This window comes from Phacochoerus africanus, chromosome 5 (assembly GCF_016906955.1).
Source record: "Phacochoerus africanus isolate WHEZ1 chromosome 5, ROS_Pafr_v1, whole genome shotgun sequence".
Classification (NCBI taxonomy): Eukaryota; Metazoa; Chordata; class Mammalia; order Artiodactyla; family Suidae; genus Phacochoerus; species Phacochoerus africanus.
The window spans coordinates 68543904-68557422 of record NC_062548.1 but is presented as its reverse complement, the minus strand read 5'-3'; the positions used below and the strand labels follow the sequence as shown (position 1 = coordinate 68557422).

The 13519-nt window shown below is 37.5% G+C and overlaps 1 protein-coding gene across 1 annotated transcript in view; it reads left to right on the top strand.

Annotated features, from left to right (window-relative positions):
* The window catches only part of LOC125128451 (catenin alpha-2-like), a 439297-nt gene that overhangs the window by 239386 nt on the left and 186392 nt on the right, over positions 1–13519 (top strand). The gene's annotated exons all lie outside the window — the stretch shown is intronic.

The following is a 13519-nucleotide window of genomic DNA, read 5'->3' as shown; positions in this document are numbered from 1 at the left end:
CCTTTTGCTGACATTTCACTGTACAATATTGCTTCAGTACTGATGCTACAGACCCCCATTTTGCAATTTCAATAAGGCTAATACAGATTTTGAAGAGAAACAATATCCTGAATTAGAAAATGAGATGCTTTCTTTTTTTGTGAATTGTCCAAATAAATGTTCACAAGAAGAATCTTGACAAGATAATTATGATCTGCTCATTTTCCCTTTTATTTCATCAACAGTTCCCTAGAACCTTGATGTGTTTGAGAAGTGATGTTTAAGGAATGCAGCCAGACACTATGCAGTGCATTCAAGTGGAAAGCTGGCATTCTGTCTGTGACGAGATGACCCTACAGTAAAATGTCAATATGGTCTTTATTCAACCCAATGGCATTTTACCATTTGTAGCTTAATAGGAGAACAATAATGTATACTTACATATCAAAATCAGAAAATGTCAGTAGATGATATAATTATATCTTTGAGGAAAAAAAATTAAAAGGCTATGCCATGCATACCATAATGAAATGGTGTAGCCACTTCCATTTTCTAGCTATAAAACACAGTTGGTTTTGGTTTTAGAAATTTGTACTGGATATAAAACAAGGCAACTCTGTGTTGAGCATTATCTCAGGGAAATAAACTGCCAGTGTCGGACAAATTAAAACCAGAATTCTTCTCCTTCAGTGGGTTTTATGACCTCTGGCAAGCAAATTTCTCAGTGCTTGATGTTGTTATTGGAGTAATAGAGGTAATACTCATTTCTTCATCCTCACGTACACGTGATCCGTGTGTAATAAGCCAGACGTTTCTAGAGAGCACTTACTCTTTAGGATTCTATTACAGAAAGAATAGGGTGGCATTATTAGTCATGATTAATCTTGATTCTAGAGAAGAGACTAATCAACAATAAAAGGATGAGATCTGGGTAGGATTGTTTCGCTTTTTGTTTTTGGAAAAAACTGTTTTTAAATATGCTAGTGGGAAAATATAGTTCCTTCACCCCCACCCCCCAGAATTCAGTAGGTTTTGTGTTAAATGCATCCCCTTGTGGCTTGCAAGTATCATTCCCTTTATGTGAGACTAGTAATGTCAGTTCTGTTCCAGGAAGTTCTAAGAGCTTATATACTTTTTAATTTTAGTATTAATTCCAGCTGTTATGTTTTTGAGTTTACTGAGAACCTACAGCTTCCTCATCAATACTTGCAAAAGGTGGCTTGAGATTGACATTTCAGGTGTATCATAATTACCAGGACCTGGAATTTGATAAAGTATTTTATTTTATTTTTTTTAATTTTGTCTTTTTTTTTGCTATTTCTTGGGCTGCTCCCGCGGCATATGGAGGTTCCCAGGATAGGGGTGTAATTGGAGCCGTAGCCACCACAGCTACGCCAGAGCCACAGCAACGCAGAATCTGAGCCGGGTATGCAACCTACACCATAGCTCACGGCAACGCCAGATCGTTAACCCACTGAGCAAGGGCAGGGACCGAACCTTCAACCTCATGGTTCCTAGTCGGATTCGTTAACCACTGCGCCACGACGGGAACTCCAATACAGTATTTTAAAAATACATGCCATTAGAGAAAACCATAAAAATCAAAGTAGCATGGTGAACATTTTAGACTGTACTTTCTTTCAGTGTCTGTATGAGTGTACATGTGCACACATGCAGAAGGCAGGGAGGGGAAGGGGAGGAGGGAGAGTGTGTTATTTATCCTTCTAAATAAGTATACATTTCTGAACCTAATATATTACATATATTATAAAATATACATATTTTGTAGAGAAAAGGGAACGCATACATTGTTGGTAGGAATGTAAATTGGTGCAGCCAATATGGAAAACAATATGGAGGTTTTTCAAAAACCTAAAAATAGGTCTATCATATAACCCAGCAATTCTACTTATGGATATTTATCCAAAGTAAGTGAAAAAATGCCTGCATGCCATGTTCATTGAGCATTATTTACATTAGCTACGACATGGAAACAACCTAAATGTCCATGGATGGATGAATGAATAAAGAAAATTACACACACAAACAATGCAATATTGTTTAGCCATAAAAAAAGAGATGAAAACGTGCTATTTGTGACAATATAAATGGACCTTGAGGGCATTATGCTAAGTAAAATAAGTCAGACAGACAAAGATAAATACTAGGGAGTTTCAGTTTTGGCTCAGCAGAAATGAACCAGACTGTTATCCTGGAGGATGGGGATTTGATCCTTGGCCTTGCTCAGTGTTAAGGATCCAGTGTTGCCTTGAGCTGCAGTGTGGGTCGCAGATGCAGCTCGGATCCCGCATTGCTGTGGCTGTGATGTAGGCAGGCAGCTCCGATTTGACCCGTAGCCTGGGAACTTTCATGTGCCGTGAGTGCAGCCCTAAAAAGCCAAAAAAAAAAAAAAGACAAATACTACATGATCTTACTTATGAGTGGAACATAAACACACCAAAAACAAATTCATAGATATAAGTTCTGGGGATGTAATATACAGGATGGTTAGTATAGTTAATAAGATTGTGTTATGTATTTGGAAGTTGCTAAGGGTGCAATCTTAAAAGTTCTAGTCACAAGAAAAAAGTTTGTAAGTATTGTGACGGATGTTAACTAGACTTATTTTGGTGATCATTTTACAATATATATTAACTATAAATAATACAGTGATGTATTTAATATTAGCTGCTGTAACAGATAAACCTCAAAATATCAGAGGCTTAACATGTTAGAAGTGTTCTTTTTTTTTTTTGTCTTTTTAGGGCCACATCTGTGACATATGGAGGTTCCCAGGCTAGGGGTTGAATCGGAGCTGTAGCCACCTGCCTACGCCAAAGCCACAGCAACGCAGGATCCTAGTCATGTCTTCGACCCACACCACAGCTCACAGCAGCGCCGGATCCTCAACCCACTGAGTGAGGCCAGGGATCGAACCTGCAACCTCATGGTTCCTAGTCGGATTCGTTAGCCACTGAGCCACGACGGGAACTCCATAAGTGTTCTTCTCTTTGCATAATATCCAAAGGACAATTTAGAGACTTCATCCCCTTTCAACTTGTAGTTTCGTCATCTTCAACACCTGGCTTGCAAATTTGTCAGCTTGAGGGGAAAAACCATGGAGGAGGGTATTAGTAGCCCAGGTTGAGAAGAGCGCACATCACTAAAACTCACATTCTCTTGGTGAGAATTCAGTCAGTTGACCACATAAAGTCCAAGGGAGGCTGGGAAATGCAGTCTTGTCTTGTGAACCAAAGAAAAAGATGGGTTCCATATCACCAATAGCGCAAGGAATTCTTTTCCATTAACAATCATGAAAAGAATACACTTACTTTTCACTGAAAATATAAAATACATACCTACAATGGATACATTTTCTGCATGTTTAACCTTTAAGTTTTGTAAATCAAAGTTGCTTTAGGCCATCGTTAGCTAATATCTCAAGGAAATTGGAATGAGATTCATTGTTAGAAACCATGGCTATAAATATATATTTCAGCTCCTCATCTCTGATTAGATTGTCTTTTTCTTAGTCTCATGATGTAGCTGACAAAGAGCTTGTGTTAAGAGTAGGAGGATGGGTCAGCCCTGCATTTCCTGACAGATAAATTATGGTTGCATTTTTTAGTACTATCTTTAAGCTCCAGTTTCTTTGCAGGGATCTTTAAAAGTTTCCGGTCGCTTTTGTGAGGGTGTGTGCATGTGTTTTAGAATCCTTCAATTCACATTATCAGGTGTACAATAAAGTGCAAGGCCACCACTACCTCTTCCTGGGATTTGTGGATCCCACTTTTCTCTCAGGATACCCTATTGGTCATATGTGGCTTGAGACCCTTTGATGTAGAGGTGGGGTAGTGGTGCCAGTTTAAGCCCTTATTAGAAACGTTACTCTGGCTCAATATCCACTTATAGACATAAACCAGTATAGAGTCCTGGCTTTTTTTGTGGCTCTCACCAACTGTCCTTTACTCCCCGTAGAGTGTGTACACTCAGTGTTCAAGTCCACTGACTTTAAAGAAGGAAGATGTCAAACCAAGTGACCTTGTCAATCAAGGATTACAGTAAAAAGACTTGATGAATTTGGGGGATGGGGATGGAATAGAAGTTTTAGTCAACTGGATCCTTTAGTTATATAGTGTTGATTGGAAAATATTTTTTTATTTATTGTGGTCTCAGATTTTTGTCTCCTCTTTCTTGTAACAGTCTAGTTGTATTTTGTTTCATTTTATTTTACTATTTTAATTAATTAATTTATTTATTTATTGTTTTTTGTCTTTTTAGGGCTGTGCACATGGCATATGGAGGGTCCCAGGCTAGGAGTCTAATCAGAGCTGTACCTGCCGGCCTAAGCCACAGCCACAGGAACGCCAGATTTGAGACGCGTCTGCAACTTACACCACAGCTCACAGCAGCACCGGATCCTTAACCCACTGAGTGAAGCCAGGCATTGAACCCAGAACCTCATGGTTCCTAGTCAGATTTGTTTCTGCTGTGCCATGATGGGAACTCCTGTTTCATTTTATTTTAAGCACAGTAAATCCAAAATAGTGAATCATGAACATAGTTCAGTCATTCTTCACAATTTTTAGGGACATTAAAAAGAGAATGGGTTTTCCTCAAATGGGCACTGATTTAGGATTTTTGAAAACAGAAGCACCTTTTTACTTAAAATCCCCAATCTCAGAAATTGCTCCTTCAGTGAATTCTGTCATTGCTTCAGTATTTTAATTTTGAGCATCATGTTTTATTGCTCTAAGTTTAGACATTGGAAGTGGCACAGATCCTAGGAAAACATGAATTGTTAGATCTTTTCAGTAAGTTCGTTTCTTATAATTGTTTGATTTATCATGTTTTATCAAATCTAAGATGGCATCAATTTTTAGATATATATTTTAAGGACCTGTAAGAAAAAAAATAAAATTCTATCAAATATATCTTAAATGATATAGATTGTAGGATTCATCCTCATTTTGCATATGTAAAAGTGTGGGAAAAATATATCTTCAAATTGACAGGTTATCTATCTATGCATATGTATATATATATTTTTTCTTTTTTTTTTTTTTTTGCTTTTTTAGGGCCACACCCATGAAGTTCTGAGGCTAGGGGTCAAATCAGAGCTACAGCTGCCAACCGACACCACAGCCACAGCAACGTGGGATCCGAGCTGTGTCTGTGACCTACACTACAGCTCACGGCAATGCGTGATTCTTAACCCAATGAGTGAGGCCAGGGATCGAACCTGCATCTTCATGGATCCTAGTCAGGTTCGTTAACCACTGAGCCATAAAGGGAACTCCAACAGAATATTTTTTTACTGTCTTCCATAAAGGATTTAGATTTTAAAGGATGTATGAAGTACTGAAGGTTGACCTACCTTAAAGAAAGTGATTTTTAAAAAATTCAAAATGAAGTGTAGATAAGGAGCAAAAATTGAGACTAATACAATAATTATAATCATCTAATCATATGCTTTATAATAGGGACCATACACTTGGGTTAAGCTTTTTTTTATTTGTCAGTGAAAAAATGAATGATTATTACATAATTTAATGTCCATGAAATAAAATCAAACCAATTTCTAAAAAGAAGCTCCGATATTCTTGGTGATAAAGTCATACAAAAATTTCTCTATGTAATGTGAAGAAGGATGTCTATAATCTTAAAGTACACACAGTGAGCTTTCTAAAACCTTTTGTGGTAGTACCTTCCACTGAGATAAACTGTATCACAGTAAGACAGTCGAAACATTTATACCAGTGTCCAATATAGTACTATTTCTCTCTTTGCTTTTCTGCCTTAAGTTAGTGTGGTCGGGATTTTATAATAGGTGGGGAGAGAGTTGAACTGAACTTCGTTCAAGCAAAAATAAATATGTTTCTCTTCAGGAAAGCTTTTGGATGGCAGTGAATCTAGACCATACTCCCTGTAAGTTACAAGATACTGAGCTCCTTATGCTGCTACTTAAAAATGAAATAGCATACTTTGGTCTGTATGTCTGTTTCGGTACCAGTGCCACACTGTCTTGATTACTGTGGCTTTGTAATAGTGCCTGAAGTCTGGGAGAGTTATAGCATACTTTAACAGAGAGTGGGAAATGTTAGTTTAACATCCTTTAAGGAGCTCCTGTTGTGTCTCAGAGTTCATGTTGTGGCTGAGTGGGTTAAGAACCCAGCTAGTATACATGAGGTTGGCGGGCCTGATCCTTGGCTTTTCTCAGTGGGTTAACCATCCTGCATTGCTGCAAGCTGTGGTGTAGGTCACAGGTGTGGCTCAGATCTGGCATTTCTGTGGCTGTGGCCTAGGCTGGCAGCTGCAGCTCTGATTCGACCCCTAGCCTGGCAACTTCCATACGTTACAGGTGCAGCCCTAAAAAGAAAGAAAATCTTCTAAGGAAAATTGAGTTTCTTCTTTTTAGCCACAGCAATGTGGGATCCAAGCTGTGTCTGTGACCTACATCCCAGCTCATGGCAATACTGGATCCTTAACCCACTGAGCAAGGCCAGGGATCGAACCCGTGTCCTCATGGATACTAGTCAAGCTTGTTGCTGCTGAGCCACCACAGGAACTCCTCCACAAAGCCTATTTTAAATAATGTGGTGAATACCTAATGTATTTTATTGAATACTGTATTGAAAATGCTGAACAGAATTGTTGCCTGAGTATAGAAATGGTTAGTCAAGCGTTCCCCTTGTCTTCTTGGGATCATGGGTTGACTGAGAGCTGAGGCTGCCACCCAGCATCACAAGACCATATTGTAACCACAGATTGCTAGCCCAGGAAAAGATCAAAAATCAAAATATGGAAGGAGTTCTCGCTCTGGGGCAATGGGCTAATAATCCGGCTTATCTCTGTGGTATTGTGGGTTCCATCCCCAGCATTGCTGCAGCTGCGGCTTGGATCCATCCCTGGTCTGAGAACTTCCATATGCTATGGGAGTCCCTGAAAAAGGAAAAAAAAATCAAAATATGAAGAATAGTTTCTATTGAATGCATATCACTTTCTCACTATTGTAAAATCGAAAAATCAGTAAGTCCAGCCACTGTAAGTCAGAGACCATCTGTGTATATTTCAGGATAAAATATTTGAGAAATGTATACCAAAGTGGGTCGGCTTGCCTTATGGCCCTACTGAAAAGTTGAGGGTGAGTCTACAAAAAATAATAAATGGGAAACAATAATTAACTAGTAGCAGTTCAGGTCTGTTTAAGATTAAATAATAAAACCTTATCTTCAAAGTTTAAGAATGCATGCTTTCAGGACTCAGAATTAATGAACATACATCCTAATCTACATTGTGGATATCAGATTAACTGGGAGGAAATTTCAGACAAAGAGACAGAATTATTCTTTATTTTATCCCTCTTTAAATTACTAGTCCATCATTAAAAGATGATCATTTCTGATTCTGACTTTTGAAACTGTGAGAGCATCAATGACAGGTGTTCTCGTCATTTACTTCTTTTTGTCTAAAATGGTATGTGTAGTTGTGTATGAGGAGAAAGGACTAGTTCAATGAGGAATTCTTGTGCAATAGTTTTTATCACAGCAAAGTCTTACTTTAGTTATTAGTGAGGCTACCATAAATTTATATCTCCACCTTCTTTTGCTAGAGCATTAATGTCATCAGGCTTGTCTCCTTTTCTCTCCAAAAGGCACAGCATACATATACCTTAAATAACACAGAGATTTCTGCTAGGAAATAACTTTTATTGGACTATACCACACAGTGAGCATGTGTCTTACCCTATATTTTATAAGGAAAAGCACAGGCCATATTTTCATAATATAATTGCTAAATGAATAGATTAGGTTATCAAGGGGTAATTCAAGACTCATTTTGACTCATTACTTGGCTTTTTTTTTATTTTTAACTTGGCTTTTTTCAAAAGCTGACTTAAGATTTCTCCTAGAGGCTTCATGCTATCAAAATATTTCCAGTTGAGCATTTAACTCCCTCTGTCTTAAGTTAACTTTTCCTCTTGAAGGAATTTTTCATTTATCTTCAATTTCTCCTGGAGTAAGTAACGTGTTTTGATAATTTGGTTTTTAGATAGTCACCTCACAAAACTCCTGCTTTTTTCTTTTTTAATTCTGCAGTAGTCATCAAATCTCTGTGTTATGTTAGCTGAGTAATTACAGCATATGAAATGCTTCAGAGCAACGCAATAGTAGAATTCATGAAGACTTACTACTCATATCTGCAAAATGCATGAATCTAGCAAAATGGTGCCCAGGTTATCTTTTTTTGTTTTTAGCTTTTGGTTCTCTTTTATTGGTTTTCAGGAGAGCTCAGACAGAGACTCACTTCATAACATTCGCATTGGTTCACTCTTACTTTTCCAAGTTCCTTATGATTGCCTAATAAAGGAGATTGCCTTTCAACTACTTGATCAATTCATCAAAGAATTGCTTTTAAGGATTCATAATATGTCATGGCCCCCTAAATTAGAGGAAAAGTTTACCTTTAGAAGTCATTGCTTTGTCTCTTACTTTTTTGGCTTCAGTTAGACTGCTGTTTTTGAAAGTAAAGTCCATGAATCATATATTCCTTATTTCATGTGATGACTGTGAAATATCCTAGCAGAGACCCATGGGCAGAAACCCAGTAGGATCTAGGAATTTGCCTTCTAACAGGCATCTGGGTGATTCTAAGGTAGGATAAAGCCTGGTAATTGTTGTCCTAGAAATTAGTGTGTCTCAGATTTTAATATGCATATGAATGACTTGGGGATCTTGCTAAAATGCAGATTCTCTTTTAGTAGGTCTAGAGTAGGACCTCAGAGGATACATTTCTAATAAGCCCTAGGTGACAATGACGTCTTCTAGAGCTTACTTTCATTTGTCTACCCTATCACTAAGGCTTATGCAAACTATACCATTGTTGGTTTCAGGAAGATGTGACAGAGTTGCCAAGACAAAGTGCCTTGGTGACCTCACTATTGCTTATTGTTTTGGAAGATGGCTTCCATGTCTATTGAGCTTGTACATCCTGGAAGCAGAAAACTGATCAAGTAGCAGAGACATAGATAAATTGTCCTACAATAAAATACATTGCAAGAAATAGAAAGGAATGCAATGATATTGACTACAGCATTACAGCCATTATCTAAGATTTGAGGGTCGACTCTTAGGACATTAGATGATGAGTAGTCTACACCAGCCTGAGTCTGACAGTTTTATACTGAGATCACACCATATCTGAAAACAATGGTGCCCATTTTCTGGCCATTGCCAAGATTTTATATTGGCCAGGGTCCCTTAGAACCATTATTATGTCAAAGTCTTAGGATCATTGACTGCTTATATTCTGATCTGTGAGCTGCAGATTTATTCTCTTCTTTCATGAGAGGCAGAGACATTGAGGAAGTATTTGAAATGGGACTAGAGAAAGTCAGGTGTCCTTCTAAGCTAAGGTTGAGGAGCCTACAGAGAGGGATTATGTTGAAGATTTGGAGAGAAGTTGGCATAGCTGATGAATCTGAATCATATGATCAGAAGATTAGTTTAAAAGGGTTGTGATAGCATCAAGCCTTTTCTAGTGTAGGAGGGGAGAAGATAAAGATGGTTTTCAGAGAGAAGTAAGTTTGATGGTCCTTTGAAAAGCAGCAGAAGTTTAGAAAAGGAAAATATTATTGCTAAGAGAATTCTCCAGGAGACATTTCCAGAAGGAAGTAAAGTTGAGTCAATAGCACTGAATTTGATAGAATAGTATGTTAAGATAAGAATAATTTGATTTTTGCAACATATTAATTACCTTAGTGAGAGATCAGTTTAAGAGCACTCTGTTACAGGAGGTGTGGAGATGAAAGCAGAATTTCAGCGGGCTTATAAATGAATGGAAAGAGAACATGGACACTTTAACACATATGCTTCTCTTTAAAAAAAAAAATGTTGACAGTGACTCCTAAAATCTAAATTCCTTAGCTTGGCTTTCAACGTTTTGCTCCACCACATCTGTTTAACTTTGTTTCCTGTATCATTCATAGAGAGGCACCTTCTCAAGTGAAAATGATCTCCTTACTACCTAGAAAACACCATGTCCATTTTTATGTCAGTGTTCATGCTATTATTCTTAGTCTCTGTTGCTGGAACTTTATGTTTTCTGTTGTTTTTTTTTTCCCTACTGCACAAAAGATATGCCTGCAATTTGTTAGAGAGCAAAGCTGGGTGTGTGGATCTTGAATGGCTCTTGCCTTAAGTGAAAGTTGGTGTAGGGGTTAGAGAGAGTGCCTGGTTGGGTGTGAGGAAGAATGGTACCATTCAACCAGGAATTTCTGTAGAATGACCATCTCTTAATAACCACCTCTTAACCATGCCAACAGACTGTACTAGACATTTGAAAGTCTACAAACCCAATCTACCCAAGACCTCATATCCACCTGGATATCAACCAGGCACAGATATCTATAGACTCCAGAGATCTTGGTGTGTTTCTCTATTATTTAGATCATCTTTTATGGTTCTTCATTATGATTGCAACTTTCTTTCACAATTTTCTTCACAAAGCATGAGCATTTTGTGTTATGGCTATCTATGATATTATCAATTTATAGGGTATTTTAAACTAGATTTTTCAAATGATAAAACCCTTCTGTTAGACCTGTGTTGCTTATTTAGTATTTAGCAACCTTGCTCTTTGCTCTTACAGTAGTCCTAATAGTTTGTCTTTTAATTCTTTTGTATTTTCATTTTTGTTTGTTTGTTGTCTTTTTAGGGCCACATCTGCAGCATATGGAAGTTACGAGGCTAGAGGCTGAAGCAGAGCTGTAGCTGCAGGCCTATGCCACAGCCACAGCAACGCTGGATCTGAGCTACATCTGTGACCTGTGTTGCAGGTTGTGGCTATGCTGAGTCCTTAACCCACTGAGCAATGCCAGGGATTGAACCACATCCGGATACTAGTTTGGTTCTTAACCCACTGAGCCACAATGGGAACTCCCTCTTTTGCATTTTCTTAATACAGCCATATTCTCTATAAGTAATGACAGTTTAGTGTCTACCTTTTTAATATTTATATCTTTTTTTCTTGTCTAATTTGTTGACTTTGTCCTTCAACAAAGCACTAAATAGCAATGGGGAAAGTTAATAATTATTTCTTTATTCTAAACTGATTAAGACATGAGTATTTAGGGGGCCTCATAATTTTCCTTCTATTCTTCTCCCTTACATCCCTTTATGTTTTTCCACACGTGAATAAATGAGAGCTCTTTCTAAAAGAGGACTGAATTGATTTGCTTTATTTGACAGTAATTACATTTTTCTTAGGAACTTTCTGGTAATGGTCCATGTTTATTTTCTTCCCACATAATGGACACTTCATACTGACTTATTATGAGATTTACCTAAACTGTGGTTAATGCACTAAATGCACCATAACAGAAAAATTGAAATTTGTTTGCCTTTAAAAAAATGAAACACAATGCAGTCATTTAGCTCTTCTGATAGATTGACTGTCAGCTTCCACATGCTCAAATTGTCTGTATGCCTAAAGGTAATGGCTGTTTCCCTCATCCATTTTTTTTATATATATAATTTGGGAAGACTGAAAAATTAGATCACACAACTTTTCAGAATTACGTATAAAATGAGAACAAATCTGATATTAGCGAGAATAGGAATATTTTCCTCTAAAAAAGAGTCTAGCCTGAACAGAGAGCTAATAGACAGTGTAATAAACATAGACAACAATATTGTACTGTAATGGCAAAAAGTGATAGAGGTAGCAATTATCAAGTATCACTGCAGTGCAATCATATTACAACATGTATATGTATCAGATTAATATCTCTTCTTAAATTATGCAATGCCATATTATATCTTAAATTCTACAAGTATATTTGATTTTAAAAAAATGACTCAAATGAACCTATCCACAAAGCAGAAACAGATTCATGGACATAGAGAACAGACTTACGGTTGCCAAGGGGAGGGGGAAGGGAGGGGGATGTACTGGGAGTTTGGAGTTGGTAGATCCAAACTCTTACATTTAGAATGGATAAGTGATCTGGTCCTACTGTACAGCAAAGGGAACTATATCCAATCTCTTGGGAGAGAACATGATCAGAGACAGAATGAGAAAAAGAATACATATATGTATGACTGAGTCACTTTACTGTACAGCAGCAACTGACACATCACTGTCAATAAATCAACTATACTCAAATAAATAAATAAAAGTGATGCAGAAAAAAATATCTAGGAAGTGATGGAGTCAGGATTTGAGTTAAAACCGAAACTGAGTTAAATAAAGTGGCCCATGATTATACATGAAAAAATACAAATAAAAGGTTTTTGAGATGTTTGCTTAGGGGGCGTAAGAGCCTGTTTCTAGATTGTGGTTCTTTGGGGCAACTGAGGTTCCTGGAAGAGAACCATATCATTATGTTAGGGTAAATCTTCATTAAGGTGAACTTGATTGTACTTCAGAAAAGTAGCTTTGGAGACAGGCTGTCTTTCTTCTGATGGTTGCCTCTGTGGGTGGAATGGAAAAGACTCTCATGGGTTACTGGCTGTATACACATTTTACAGCTAACATTTTCTCAGTCTTATTCTTAATGATTTTTTCTTCCTTCTGTGTTTGTACTTAAATGTCCTTACAAAGTCCTTCTTTAATTCACTGTATCTAATTATTTAGCAATCAAAAAAACCCCCAAATACGATAGTTCCAAATGCTGTATGAGCCACATCTTGAGTAATGGTTTCTACTGTATTAATCATCTTAGTTCACATTTATTCAATACTTTTTTATTCTTCATTTGTTATCTTTTGGCCCATAAACTGACTGGACATTAATTGTGACTTTGACTAATCACTTTTCTTGCTCTCAGAGGAAAGCAAGTAGAAACAACAGCGTTTAGAATTTTTCTGTGGACTAGCTTTCTCGACAACCTCCAATAAAAGCTTTAGTTTGCTAACCAGGGCACATGTCAGTGAAAAAAAAGCCACAGCACCTACGTTCTTGTGAAGCTGATTTAAAAAAAAAAAAAAAGGGGCAAAGGTAGAGATGACTGGCTGCACAAAATATGGAACAATTGCATTCATTTCTCTCCACAGGTTCTCACTGGCTGAAAATAAAGGTTCAGAAGTCTATAGGAGATAAGTTGTTTAAAAGATATTAAATGCTTTGTTAGGAGTTCCCATTATGGCTCAGCGGAAATGAACTTGACCTATATTCACGGGGATGTGGATTCGATCTCTGGCCCCCGCTCAGCGGGTTAAGTATGCCATGAGCTGCAGTGTAGGTCACACATGTGGTTTGGATCCCATTTTGCTGTGGCTGTGGGGCAGGCTGGCAGCTGCAGCTCTGATTCAACTCCTAGCACTGGAACTTCCATATGCCATGGGTGCTGCCCTAAAAAGTAAAAAGCTTTGTTGGTGATTAAATAGCTCTAGATACAGTGCTCAGAGAAGTTTGGCAGTTGAGTTATATATCCAAATTATGACACTTAGAAAAAGAGTGATAATGTAGATCTCATTACAGTTCTGGGAATTTTAGCAGGTTAACCAAATGCTGAGACTGAATCATTTCATCTCCTTGG